We start from the raw sequence: 15703 nt of genomic DNA, 5'->3' as shown, positions 1-15703 counted from the left end.
CACCAGGGCAATTATATAGGTGACATTATTGATGTAGAAATAAAAGCCTTCCTTTCCTCCATCCTTTCTGGTATCTATAACATATGTGTGTAGAAGAACTAATCTCTTGTCTTTTCTTCATTCAACTGTGCTTAAATCTTCAGGACACATTTCAAGGTCTGTTTCTTCAAGGTTTATTTCAAAGGATGGTTTGAGGAGTGCATAGAGCAGGGAGGAGTATATTATTAATCCATAGTTGTTGGAGCAGATTAGTCTCTGTTGAAAATCCATTCACTTCAATGGATGGATTTTTTTCTGTTCTGTTGTTCATATTCCTATGGGATACAATTGGCACTTAACTATACATTAGAAAAAAATAAATAACCATAATTCCTTTCTTTTCACCCATTAGACTTTAAAAGGCTGAGCTAACTTGGATTTATTAGGACATGCTTTCATTTCCGTCTTAAATGAAATGCCTTTTAAAATGCTGTTCAAGCATCCGAGCAAGATCACAAGATTAAAACTTTAATGGATGTTAATTAGAACGGGTTAATAGGAATATTACCATTTCTGATTCTCATTGGAGTCCTTGTTACACCGAGGAGAAATTCACAATTATGCCACGTTCTGAACTCTTTGCAATCTTAGACAAAACAAAGAGGCAACAGAAGTAAATATTTTATTCAAATAACACATGCATGTTATCAATATATCTATCACAGGGTTGGGCAAAATATGGCTTGCGCACCAGATCTGGCCCACCAAGCCACCAGATCTGGCCTGCGGAGGCAGTGGGGAGCCCCAGACAAGCTCCTCTTCTTGCCACGCAGTTCCGCACGCTGCTCAGAAACATGGCTGTGGGGCATTTTCTCTTTAAAAACTAGAGGGAAGAAGGGAAGATTCAGATGCTGCTCTCTCCCCCAGCACAATTTCATTAGCCAGAAACTAGCCAATGGGAGCAGCCTGTTTGAATAACAGGTAGCCATGAAGCATAGCCCCTTCTCCCCTCTTGCTCAGTTACTCACTCCAGCACATGACCTGGCAGGAAGAAACATATTAAGTTCTGCAAACCTTTAGCTCTGCAGGTAGGCAGAATTGGCTGCTGGCTGGTAAGTCTCCTGGCCAGAGCTTGTCTCTGGAACCCCAGCCTTTCCCTTCTTTGATCCTCTGCCCCTCCACTCCTGCCCTGCTACTTCACATACCCAACCCTCTGTTCCCTTCTTACACCCATACTCCTTCCCAGATCTGACACCCCAATCAGAGGATCACAAACCTCTCCTACCTTAGATCACATCCCAAAACCCTGCATCCCAGTCCGCTGTCTTGGGTCATAAGTGTCTCTTTCACCCAAACTCCCTCCCAGACTCCAGTCTCCCTCCTGCATCCCAAGCCCTTACCTCAAGCTCCCTTCTGTACTCAAATTCCATCTCAGACCCCTCTCCTTCTCCATTAATACCCATGGAAGAGGAAGGCCTGCGACTACTTTCCAAATTCTTGGAGTGGCCCCGATCAAAAAGTCTTGCCCACCCCTGATCTATCATCTCCACAGATGTTTGCAAGGACCTTTAGAAAGATGCACAAATAAAATTTCTGTATTACAGATGATAAGACAGGTAAAGAAGCATCAAACACAGAATCTAAATCCAAAGCCATCGTAGTACTCAGGTCCCCTATCTCTCACTCCAGTACCCTTTATTCAACGTACTCAGATCCATGCACTGATATTTTTCTATATGCATGTTTTTTAAAGGGGAAGAAACAGAGCAGATAACATAGTTCAACTTTTAGGTTATGTCTACACTTACTGAGAGATCAGTGCTGTGACAATCGACCCCCTCTGGGGTTGATTTAGTCTAGTCCACTAAATCACCTGCCACTCGTTCTCTTGTCAACTCTGTACTCCATCAGAACGCAAAGCATAAGGAAAGTTGATAGGAAAATTTCTCCCATTATTCCCTTCAGTGGTGACCCTGCTGCAACTCGATCTGAGGTATGGGGATTTCAGCTACACTATTCATGTAGCTAGAGCTATTTACTTTATGTCAACATTGCCCTGTAGTGTTGACCTGCCTTCAGGGGCAGAGTTGGTGCCCTGTGAAGTCAATAGCAAAGTTTCCATTGCCTTTAGTGATATAGACTTCGAGCCTTTTTATTCTGTCAAGAAGAATGATTCATTAATCAAGCTGAAAGGCATTTTCAAATCAGTTTAAAACATGCAGTCTTGCATGGTCAGAGTTTGCTCTCATACCATACGCAGAAGAGAAATAAACCCTGTCTGTTTGTTATCATACATACATGTTCTCTCTGTTCTCCATCCATTAATTTTAGAAATGTTCAATGACAGAAGAATTTATGAAAAAGGCAGGCTTTCAGAGTTGGTAGCCATAAAGAGCTAGATTAAGTTACACTATTGGTAATGTCAAAAACAAACATACACACTGAATTTAACTTTTAATCTATACACATAAAATAGGGCCCTATCAAATTTACACTTCCTTTTGGTCAATTTCACAGTCAGAGGATTTTAAAAATCTTAGATTTCACAGTTTTAGATACATAAATTTGAAATGTCATGAAATTGTAACTGCAAGGATCTTGACCCAAAACAGAGTCATGGAAGATGAGGGTGTCAAAAGGCAATTGTAGGGGGGGGTTGTAGTATTGCCATCTTAGAGTATGTCTACACAACAGTGTTATTTCGGAATAACTGACATTTCAAAATAATAATGTCAAGCTGAAGGACTTCTTACTCTAACTCCTGTAGCCCTCATTTCACAAGGAGTAAGGGAAGTCGAAGGAGCAGTGTTCTTCCTTCGACTTCCTGCAATGTAGACAGCGCCAAAAGCTGAGAAGACTTAATTCTTCAGAAGACCATCTTATCTAAAATATACTTATTTTCAATTACCTCTAGGGGGCTGTGCTCCCTTCTCACTATGGGTATGTTTACACTTCAGCACTAATTCAAATTAACTTAATTAGTTAATTCGCCAGGAGGCCCTGCAGGAGAGCTTCCACCCCGAGGAATCCGCAGAGCCACCCCAGGCCTCCCCATCTGGGACTCGTGCCCCATTCCTCCCTCACATCCTTCCATTTACCCCTCCCTAGCCCCCTTCCTGATGTAAAAAATAAAGGACATGTGTGTTCAAAAATAGAAACTCTCTTTATTTAACAAAACTGGGGGGGGCGGGGGATTAACCTCTGGGGAGACTAGGAAAAGGAGGTGGGACAGGGGAAGAGAGAGGGTGGAAGAGGGGAGGGGGAAACGTGGGAGGAGGGAGCTGGAAGAGGGAAGCCAGAGGAAGAAGGAGGAGGAGAAGTATAAAACTATGCTATGCCATATCTTCAGTATTGTGTACAGATGTGGTCTCCTCACCTCAAAAAAGATATTTTGGCCTTGGAAAGAGTTCAGAAAAGGGCAACTAAAATGATTAGGGGTTTGGAACAGGTCCCATATGAAGAGAGGCTAAAGAGACTGGGACTTTTCAGCTTAGAAAAGAGGAGACTGAGGGGGGATATGATAGAGGTCTATAAAATCATGAGTGGTGTGGAGAGGGTGCATAAAGACAAGTGCTTCATTAGTCCCCTTACTATAAGGACTAGAGGACACCAAATGAAATGAATGGGTAGCAGGTTTAAAACTAATAAGCAAAAGTTCTTCTTCACACAGCACATAGTCAACCTGTGGAACTACTTGCCACATGAGTCTGTGAAGGCTAGAACTATAACAGAGTTTAAAGAGAAGTTAGATAAAGTCATGGAAGTTGGGTCCATGGAGTGCTATTAGCCAGAGGGTAGGAATGGTGTCTCTGGCCTCTGTTTGTGGAAGGCTGGAGATGGATGGCACAAGACAAATCTCTTGGTCATTGTTTTCGGTCCATCCCCTCCTGGGCACCTGGTGCTGGCTGCTGTCGGCAGACAGGCTATTGGGCTAGATGCACCTTTGGTCTGACCCAGTACGGCCATTCTTATGTTCTTATGTTCTAAGCTCAGGGCTCAGTGTCAGGGGTCTCACTGGACCAGCTTGATTTTCATGCAAACCTGCTCCTGGGTTTGCATGTGGCCTTTGGTGGCCAGGCTGGCAGCTATCCTGCCATAGACGGCCGCTTTCCTGTGTTTAGTGCGGAGGTTGTGGACATTGGAGGCCCCTCCCCAAACCACAATGAGGTCCACAATCTCTGCACCAGACCAGGACGGCGCCCACCTCTTGTGGCCCCAGGCAGGGTCCTTGGAGCCACCAGCCTGGTCCTGGGAAGAGGTGGAAGGCTGGGTGGCAGCCTTTCTATCATCCCTACTCTCCTTTACCGTCCCCTCTTCTTCTCCACCATATTGAAGAGAGCGCTTCAAGGGACATCATTCCTTTTCTTCCAGATAGCTGGAAAAATGAGTTTCCCTTTTAATTCTATTTGATTAACTAGTTTTAAGAGAACCCTCTGACAAAATCAGAATGTTAATAAAATGTAAAATCCTTTGATGTACCTAAAATCTTTGGAAACTTATTTTAAGATAAACATATAGTGACATTTTATAAACATGCCTTGTTATGAAAATCACAAAAAAATAAATTAGTGATCACTTTTTCTAAAAGCAATTACCTTTGTTATGAATACATTAAACTGCTTTAACTGTTTAGTTTAAAATAATGTCTCTGTTTCACTGAGCTTAAATATCTAATAATCTGGAATGATTACTTTATGAAGGCTTAAGAGTATATTTAAAATATAAATTCAGCTTAAAAATACTGATGAAGAAAATGTAAAGACCCGCAGCATGTATTCAAACATATTTAACATTTTATTCAACAGGACAACTGATTTGCCCTTACTACAAAGTCTATGCAAATAAATCTCTGACAAACTTCAGGGTATATCAAAAAGCCTGTGATTGACATTTTTTTATTCCCAAATTTAGTGCTTTTAATTAAGTATCTTCTGCATTTCCAGTCATCACAATCTGGCATGCAGTGAGAAATACACTTCATTTTCTTTAGCAAGAAACTCCTTAGTTCAAATTAACTGTTACTCCTCGAGGAGTAACATTCCACGAGGAGTAACAGTTAATTTGAACTAAGGAGTTAGTTTGAATTAACGTTTAACTGCCACGTCTAGCCATGGGCAGTTAGTTCGGATTAAGGGGGATTTAAAAATGGCACCGCCCGGGAACATGGAAATGAAGCCCAGGATATTTAAATCCCAGGCTTCATTTGCAACTCCAGTTGCCCTCATTTGTCTACCTAGCTCGAACTAACGAGCTAGTATAGACATACCCTAAGGTAAGAACACTTAATATGAAGGGCTTTTTGGTGGAGAAGGGCAGGACAAGAATCAATTACTGGAAATTTAAAGCCAGACAAATTCAAATGAAAAATAAAACACAATTTTTTAGTAGTGAGAGTCTTTAACTATTGGAATAAGTTACCAAACTCTTGCTGTCTTCAAATTAAGATCAGGTGCCTTTCCAGAAGGCATGATTTAGTCATGATGAAATTCCATGGCCTGTGTTATACCGAGGCCAGACTAGATAATCTTCTGGCCTTAAAATCTATATATACCCCTATTTGGAATGCAGGTACCAATAAGGAAGGACTTGAAGGTGCCAATTAGTTATACTGTGCACAGTGCACATTGTACAAACCATGTGGACAATCAAACTTGGACATAAGTGGTACACAGACATTAGGGCAGGTCTACTCCATGGAGGGAGATCAATCCAAGGTATAAAAACTCATAAACATCAATAGCATAGCTCAAATCGACTTACTTAGTTTTAGTTCATAAAATCATAGAATCATAGAGCTGGAAGAGACCTCAGGAAGTCATCAAGTCCAGCCCGCTGCCCAAGGCAGGACCAATTCCAACTAAATCAACCCAGCCAGGGCTTTGTCAAGTCTAGACTTAAAAACCTCTAGGGATGGAGATTCCATCACCTCCCTAGGTAACCCGTTACAGTGCTTCACCACCCTCCTAGCGAAATAGTTTTTCCTAAATCCAACCTAGACCTCTCCCACTGTAACTTGTAACTTAGTTACCTTGGTATCTTCACTACTGTGAATCAACAGGAGCTCTATTCATTCTGGTGCAGTACCAGAGTCAACAGGAAAGCGATCTGCAGTTGATTGATCATGTCTATACTAGACATGATAAATTGATCCCCACCCTGTTGATCCAGCTCTGTCTATCCATACACAAAGCCTTAGACAGGTGTTTTGTACCAATGTGAAGTTCACTCCCAGTGAGCACGTGTTTGCATATACACATCTCACTTCCACATAAAGGCCTTGAGGACAAGATCGAGTGCCTAAGGAGATTCTTCTGAATGGGAAAAAAGTACAGTCTCTGAAAATACCATTGATTGTGTATGATAAATGGAAATAACAAAGACTTGGAATCATTAGGATCACTTATGTAAACAGGTGCAACATCACACAGAATAAAAGAATGAGCTAGTCTATAACTTTTCTGTTTAAAACATATTAGGATTTGTTTTTATGATATTTGTCACTCTGAAAGTTTCTGGAGTTGGAAGAAAGCCTACAAATTGTATCCTGAAGCAATCTCATAATGTGTTGTCACAGTTGGCTCCCTCTAGATTGTGGAAGACATTCAGGGTTAAAGACCTGAAACTGACATTATAGCTTAACATAAGAAAAAATATATCAACAGCTGAGTCAATTTCAAGTTGCTTTCCTTCAGGAAAAACTCATTGGATGAAATTTTACTCTGTTGGTATTGGCTTCCTTCCCTCCGGCATGTTTGTTTGTTGATCACTTAAGCTGGGGAGTCCAGGGATGATTCCCATAAACTAACTTGGAAAGGTTTTTAGTTCCTTTTTATGCTGTTGCTAATCGTGCCCTTTCTGTTTCTACTGCTTGCTACTTCAAATAGTTTGTTCCTATTTTACTCTCTGTAATGCCAATATCCTATATTAATAGGCTACATTTTTTTCTGATTTAACTCTAGCCCTATTTGCTTTGCTATACCAATACTTTTCCTACCCAGTTACTGATCATTTTCTTGGTACTCATTCTGTTCAAGAATCTCATCTGTCAACATTGATCCATGAAACATGACAAATCCACCCCATCTTCCTCTGCTGGATCTGGCTCAGAAGATCAGTAGTGTGTGTCAGGTGATTTGTGGGAAACTACCAGAGTAGGGAAGAGACTGTGACAGAACCTGGAAAGACATTTCAAATGTTCAAATGAAAAGCTGAGATTCTCATCAGTATTCACAAGCATGTTAGCTTCTGGACAACATTTTACAGTTTATTCCACTGAAAAGGAGATGGTAAAATTTTGCTATAGCAAGTATTAAAGTTCCTGAATTTTCCATGATTTAGTGAAATCTAATCATTTTTACAGAGAAACATAATTTTTTCTTTCTTACCTCCACCAATGCACAATGATTTTTGTGGTTTTATTTTTAGTTTTGTCTGATTATTATTTTCCATTTTTACCAGAAACTAGCAACCATCCGAGAAGAACCTGCAAACTGTAAAAACATGTTTTGTGCAGTGTTTTGCTAGCAGTGAGCTTTTGCTGCAGATTTAATCTGTACCAACCTCAAACACTGATAAATCAACTCCGTGGTTAGCTACACACAGAGCAACATCTTCAAGGACTCATCTTTTCTGAAGCATAACTTCAAGCTAAAATAAACTAAATATGGTAAGTTTGAAATAGATTCACACTAGACAAGCACTGTATCTTACTGACAGGTAAGATTGTTCTAAAGCTAAACGTTTTCTTAGAAAAGAAATGATGTACAGAAATAAGGTGGTAATAAAACTTCGCAAACTGTAGCCTGTGATTATGCTTCTTGCTGTGCTCTTGTATTATTTCTATTACCCAGAATGCAAGAACTGCATAAAGACACAGGATACAGAAAGCATGGCATCTCTACAATTCCTGGAAGACTTACGTTATGGGCCAGATTTGATTAACTGAGGCAGGCCTGCCCACAGGGAGCCCTGGTGAGTCAAAAAAGCCGAGGGTTCTAGCCTCTGCTGCAACTATAGTAGCAGTGTTGGTGGCTGGAATCCTTGGCCCCTTTGAATTGCTGCCAGAGCTCCATTCCATGCAGCTCCCTGAGGCCTGGGTGGTGCTGAGGCCAGGCTGTCCCTGGTCCTGCCCCTTCCACCTGAGGCACCTCCTGTTCTAGGGTTGAAGCTGCCCCCAACACACACACACCAGTTTCTAGCTGGTCACTCCAAATATTTACAGTTTTAACTTAAATTAGAACAAGGGGTCATTCTAAGCTGTTCTAAATCAATGTAAGTCCACTGATGTCACTGTAGTTCTAGATCCAGTGGGGGATCTAGTCAAACAGGAGCAATTAACCACTTCTGAAGCCACTGCCCATAATGGGGAGCTCAGAATGTGCAATAGCATGCTGTGTCTGGTGTAGAATGCTACTGTTTGGGAGGAGGGGTTCTGTGGGAAAGAAGGAGAATTGATTGATTTATTTAATGTTATGTATCATGCACTCTGTCACTGATATACTAACAGAAGATGAAACCCATATGCTATGTTACTGAGCAAAGTTAAGGGGCAAGATAAACAGACAACAACATATGGTCCAGCATCTCTCTGCTGAATGCATTTAAAAAAATGATCCTTCCACTGCTAGTTGGCTTTAGCTATAGTAAATTAATTGATTTCCCATTTTAAACATAATTTTTTAAAAAATAATGCAACCATGACAAATACCCATTCCAGTTTCAGAGCAGCTGGTGCTCCATTTTATCAGTGATGGTTGCAAATTGTTCAACAGGCTGTGAAGTAATCAGACCAGAGGGACTTGGAAACCATTGACAGATTTGTGAGAAAATAGTGAAACACTAAGTAACTTTGCGGCAATTTCTTCCATGACAAGGTTCTTCAAATTACATCCTGTCCATGCATACTTCTGCTAATGCTTACATTAGCCTTTCTAAAACATGCACAGAAGACTGTGAGTCCAATGAGATTTCAACGGGTCTATTGAAAATGGCAAAAGCACATGCCAGTGTAGACGCTCTCTTGCGCAAATACTTTAATGCAAAAACTTGCATTAAAAGTATTTCGGCAAAATCGTGCCAATGTAGACGTAGCCTTAGGTTTTTCCCAACTTTCTCTTACTTCTTATGGCACTGATGCAATATAATGTCTTCCACTGCAGTGTGTGGCCCTGATATGCATTTTGATAAGTTTTTGAGCAATGTTAAAATTATCATTGGACCCTCTCTTGCTAATGCAGCCTGAACAGCTGATGTATCCTGGCTCAAGTTTTGTCTTAAGTAAGGCAAGCCACAGTTTAAGAACTGTATGTACTATTTTCATAGCAATATGCATGCAACAACCCCAGTTTCCTAGCTATTACAAGAGAGAGTTAATTCAGAAAACAAACTTTTCAGACAAGTGAGGAAATGTTTAATCTAGAATGATTAATTGACCCAGGAAGGTATGATCTTATTTTGAAGACCATGTGGTCTGGATCAGTGAAATGATACCATGGGGGTTTATTTTCTTTTCTTTTCTTTTGTTTTATTTTATTTTATTTTTAACTTTGAAACCTCTAGGGCAAATTGTTCTGTTCGGTGGTTACAGTATTGAATTCGAAACCTACATGACTCCATGAAATATTAAATAAATGATAGATGGAATAGGCATAAGTAATTGTGCTCAAAGGGTACGTCTAAACTACATGCCTCTGTCGGCAGAGGCATGTAGATTTGTTTGTTCATGAGGAATAACGGGGCTGCCAACAAAGGGCTTTGATGTCGACAGGGGGAACGTCCAGACTAGTGCGCGAGCCGACAAACAGCTAATCAGCTGTTTGTTGGCTCAGCGCGGCAGCCATGTAAATGTAAATGAAGCCGCGATCATTTAAATCGCGGCTTCATTTGCCTTTGCTGATCTGTCTAATCTACATGCCTCTGCCGACAGAGGCATGTAGTCTAGACACAGCCAAAGAAGCATTGGAAATAGAAAGTCTTCCCCAGTGGTGCAGTCCAAGCTGCCTGCAACCTTTGCACTGTTAGAAAATCCAGAGCTGGACCAAGGCAACTCAAAAAGAATTGGGCGTGGCCTGGGGCTTGGGAGGCCAGGGTAACCTGCCAGTTCTCCTTGGATCCTCCCTTGGAGCTACTGTGGAACCCCAGAGTGAGCTCAAAGCTCCTGCCATCTGACAGAAGCCATAGGGAAGAACTAAAATGATTCCAGTGTCTACACTCACCAGGCAAATTGCCCCTCTTTTCCTCTGTGACTAATTGCACCACTGTGCTTTGTATTGTATTGTGCTTCTCACTCCTCACCTTTCCCTGCCTTCCCCTAAAACATCAGTGGAAAACAGACAAAAGGCTGAAATATCAATACTAACCTGTCAGAAGCAGGCAACAGCAGAGAAGGAGACCTCCGTTCATATACTTTAACATCATACTAACCACTCACTGACTTTCCTCTCTTTAGAGCTCGCCTCCAGTTCAAACACAAAATTCCTGTAACACACAATTCAACACAAAACCTTAACTCTGAATTCAGTAATAGTGCACATGTCACATTCACACACTTCAACAGTGCAATTCTGTGAACAGTGAGGTACATATTATAGGTAAAGTGTTCATGGAAAAGAATGAGCTTGGAGTTAATTTGTGTGTTACAGAGAAAGACATGTTCTCCCTTAGTTAGGGAGTATAGCGTTTTTGGATTGCCTGGGAGATGCAAAGGCTCAGAGTTTTAAAAGTATTTAAAGGCTGATGCACCCAACATAGCAAATCCTAAATTTCATTTCCAGAATTGAATTAAGCATTAAGGAGCCTAAATCCCATTGACCTAAATCAGTCATTGGAATAAGACAGGTTTTGAAATGCTGAGTATTATAGTGTCTAAATACCTTTAAAATCTGGACTCTGGGTTCATGTGAAAATCCTATTAAACACCTATCTATATCTTTGGCATCTAAATGCCTTAAAAAGCTGTCCATTATTAACTCATGGGACACACACAGTACCATGAAGGATCAAGACCCATAGTGTCTGTAAACTGCTTTGAAGATATAAGGCAGTTAAATATGAGTGCCATCAATCTGTATTAGTACTAGACTATTATTAATAATGCACACTCAAAAGGAGATTTATGCTGCCTATCTGTACTCCTAAGCACTTGTCCTAAATTGTGCATACAACATCTTATCAGGATCTTGAAAAGTTCAGGGAGATGCGTTTATCCATGCTCATTAACATACATATGGCATCCTCACTGCCCTTTTGCAGTCCTTGCGACAGCTCTTTTATCCTCTTCAGTCAAACAAAATATGACCTTTAAAAGTAGCAGCTGGTGCCAGCTTCTCTTTTAATGAATACTGAGACCACCGTGTTTTTTAACAAAAAAAGATGAATAATTTTTGCTCCAACTCCCCTGCAATTTTGCACAGATGTTAGTTTATCATGCACAAAGTTCTGATTTCAAAGCCCTTATGGAAATGCCCTGTAGAAATAAATAGGAATGAAGCCAATTGGTGTCTCTAGAAATTTAACAGAGTTCTGAAAAACATATTCTAAAACCCTGTAGAACAACATCCCTGTGTAGAGAAACTTTCAGAAATCATAGCCCTGCTATAATAGTTCCTATCTCTGTCTTCTATGGGGGTGTTTCGAGCATAAAGGGAACGTGACCAGGATAAACGACACCCAGCTAATTACTGACTGCTGAAATAGCTCTGGAGGGCCCTGGGCAGCTAGACATAAAAAAGAACATGATTATGCCAGTTAACATTGGGGACCGGCCCCAGGACTGGGGGTGAGGTGTCGTGCAAATTGGCTTAACGTGACTTTTTGATGTCTTCTTCTAGTCACCTAATGGTCATAGTTTGGCCCATCTGGAAGATCTAGCCCTATAATTTTGTATACAAGTGACAAGAAACAAACAAAAATACAAGCAGACATAATTCAATCATAAAACCAAAGGAGTCAGGCCATTAGAAAATTTGTTCCACAATATCCTACCACACAAAATATGCCACACAAAATTACGTTGGCAAAAGTTATGCAGATATCTTGCAGTGCTTTCAAACCAAAAATAAATCATAAATGTAAACTCCAAAACAGATCCATTCTCAAGTGTCACCATTTTAAATTTCTCAGAATTAATGTACCCTTGGTTTTCATCAAAAATATTTACATTTGCACCTCCTTTCAATAACAAGATTCATTTATTTTAAAATCTACCCTTTAGAGAATGGAAAATTGCATGTATTTAAAAAGCATAGTTATTATTGTCACTAATGCAGTTCACGAGTGGTATGTACTTACACAGGGAAGCTGAGTATGATCATATTAAATCAATATATTTTTCACTTGATTATTCTTTTGTGTTTGTCATATAAATTGGAAAGGGGGAAATAATTTTCTCTGCTGGAGCATAAAACAAATTAGACATAATGGCACATAAAAAGCAAACCATAATCACCCTCTTGAAAACTAATGCATTTTATGGGATATATAGCCATTAAGGCAGTCACAACATTTTAAACCTACTTTACTTCAACACTCCTCAATACCCTTTCTAATGGCAGCATTCTGTGAAGCTGGTGCTTGTAATTAAATAAATGGTATGGTGGAAATCCTAAACTTATCTTGCATGGCAATATGCCAGGCTTTTTTCTTCTTTTGTCTAGCAAATTAAAGTATTGTCTTGTTTTTCCCACCTGGCACTAGGAAATGTATTTCACTGACATTTTTTGTTCATTTCAGAGCCTTTTGGCTAGACTTTTCTATGCAGCATGTTTGTTTTCATTTTACACTGCACACATGCATGTGTAGGTAGACACAGAATGGTGTTATGGTGTTGTATAAAGGATCTGTTGCGTTTGTGATTACCACAATAATAAAGCAGTGAATCCAAAACTGCCCTTTGCAAGTCATTTTACAAAAGTGCCAATATCATTCTTTCCATCACATATTCTAGCTATATCCATGTTTCAGTGAACACACATTTTACATTATTTCTGTACTATTTTTGTGTCCTTTCATATTCACAGTTAAGCCACTTGCTTAATTTGGAACTCCTCTCACCACCACAATACAATGACATTGCTAGTCTAGACATATATACTAGAACGTAACACCGCTATTGACTTCAAAGGAGTCTCATATGCACAGCAGAGTACATGAGTACATCCCATTTCAGTACATGAGATGCTGTGAGGGCATAACTGAATTCCCTTATTGATCATTTTGCAAAGATCAGAAATTAAGCATCGTACAAACTGCATGCTTAACTTTATGAAAACAAGTAGCCCTCTCTTCACCACAAAATGCCCCTTTTAATTATAGGGACATACTTAAAGCAGTATAGCATCCCTAGTGTTGACTCAGTACTAATACTATGGCCTTTCACATATGGGAAGGGGAATGAACATCACTGCCTCCACACTAGAAGCTGTGCAGGTACAATTGCATCAGTAACAAAATAATCACCTCCCTAACCAACAGCATTTAGACAATCTGGGTATGTCTTGACTACATGCCTCTGCCGACAGAGGCTTATAAATTAGACTACCCGACATAGTCAATGAAGTGGGGGATTTAAATATCCCCCGCTTCATTAAAATAAAAATGGCCACTGCGCTGTGCTGGCTCAGCTGATCATCGGCACAGCATGGCAGTCAAGACGTGGACCGGTCGACAGGGAACGCCTTTGTCGACCACTCCTGTAAACCTCATTTCATGAGGCATAAGGGAGCGGTTGACAAAGGCATTCCCTGTCGACCGATCCACGTCTTGACTGCCATGCTGTGCCGACGATCAGCTGAGCCGGCACAAAGCGGTGGCCATTTTTATTTTAATGAAGCAGGGGATATTTAAATCCCCGCTTCACTGATTATGTCGGGTAGTCTAATTTACATGCCCCTGTCGGCACAGGCATGTAGTCTAGACATACCCTCTGTGTGTAGATCAGGCCTTGGAACAGGAAAATGGAAAACCAAGCAAAAGGAAGAATAACAGGGATGAGATACCAACAAAGAAAGGCCCATCACATTGTTATTGTATTTGTTAAGCTTCTTACTTTTAAATGTTGAAGATGATCTCCTGTATGGAATAGTGTGACAAAATCCCAACTTGCCATGCCATATGGATCAGGATTGTGTTAACCTCTTTCACTGACATGAGATAAGGTGTGGGGGGGGGGGGGATTTTTAGGCAGCAAAGAAAAAGAAAATTAGGGAATTTGAAAGTAAAAAGATGTCTCTTTTGGGTGATAGGCCACAGATTAGGAAAGGGGAAGGAAGACTTTATTCTGAGAAAACAAGGTTTTATAGAGGAAAGAGCAAGGGCTGCCCTTTTAATTCCCAGCTAAATTTAGATTGAATATCAAGATGAAACCTACCTTTGCTGGCATGTAAAATCTGCAACACATTTTCTGAGAGAAGATTAAAGAGGGCAAGGTAAGACTCACAGACAACTTTGACATAGGCTTTGATAATGATTGACTGTGAAATTCTTCCTTCTCTGGAGCTATTGCACTACCCAGATGTTAGTTGAATTCTTGCAGTGTGCCATCTTTACCTTGAATAAAAGGGTCCCTTTTTGTATTATTATGAACAATAAAGTTTAAAAGCACTCAAAGATGAGTATATTAAAATGCAATTTAAGACAAGTAACCTGCAGGCTACACTTTTAAAGAGAGTTTTTAAGGTTTTCAATCTGCTAGTCTTTTTGTCTAGACTACATGGATTTTTTGAAGAAAAATAAAAGTGGCCTTTTTTTGAAAAATCTACTTGTGACTAGATTGCCACCATGTTCTGTTGACAGAAAATCAAAAAAATGTGGTGGTTTTGTAAACCTTGTTTTATGAGGAATAACGCTATTTTCGACAGAGATCTGTAGAAAAAAGGTATGTGTGGACACGGGGAAGGTTTTTTTTTTTTTTTTTTTTTTTTTTTTTTTTAAATAAAGGCCTTCTGGAAGAAGCCCTGGTGGACACTCCTTGCCAGACCTTTCACCTCTATTGTTTCTGCCTGTAGCCATCTTTTAAAGGCACAGGCACCTAGGAGTAGCATTATGGCAGCAAGCCAGCTCCAAGCAGGACCCTGACTGCTCAGCTCTTACTGGTAGGCGCACTCAGAGCCATGTCCCAGGCACAAGCCCCCCGAGACTTCCCTACCCCTTCCAGGGACACCAAGCCAGGGGCACCAAACGGTCTGGGCCTGATATCAAAACCCTCTTGGAGCGCTGGTCTGAGGAGGAGTCTCTGCTGGCCCTGCAGTCCAGGAGGAGAAATGCGGACATTTATGCCAGAATGGCTGATGGCCTTGCAAAGAAAGGCCACCACCCCTGCACACTAGACCAAGTCAGAGCAAAGGTCAAGGAGCTGTGGCAGGGGTATGTTAGGGCCCGTGAGCGCAGCTCCTGCTCTGGGGAAGCAGCACACTATTGTGCATATTATGAGGACCTGGACTGGATCCTGCAGGGAGGGGAACCCCTGTCTCCAGAGAAGGTTGTGGAGTCCAGGATGGAGACCCCTGTGCAGCAGCGGCCGCAGCTCCAGGATGACACCCCAGAGGACCAGCAGCTCCAAGACGAGGAGGAGGACACCAGGAGCACAGTGACCCTTACCCAGGAGACGGACACCCGGATGCAGGAGGCCTCCCAGACAACTTCAGACACTGGGGAGGGAACATCAGGTGAGTGCTGTGAGGGTCCAACACACCCAGGGCAGGGGAGGTGGAAGCAAAGTGGATGGTGC

The sequence above is a fragment of the Pelodiscus sinensis genome, chromosome 6, assembly GCF_049634645.1.
Source record: "Pelodiscus sinensis isolate JC-2024 chromosome 6, ASM4963464v1, whole genome shotgun sequence".
NCBI classification, from domain to species: Eukaryota; Metazoa; Chordata; order Testudines; family Trionychidae; genus Pelodiscus; species Pelodiscus sinensis.
Note: the sequence above shows the minus strand (reverse complement) of the source record.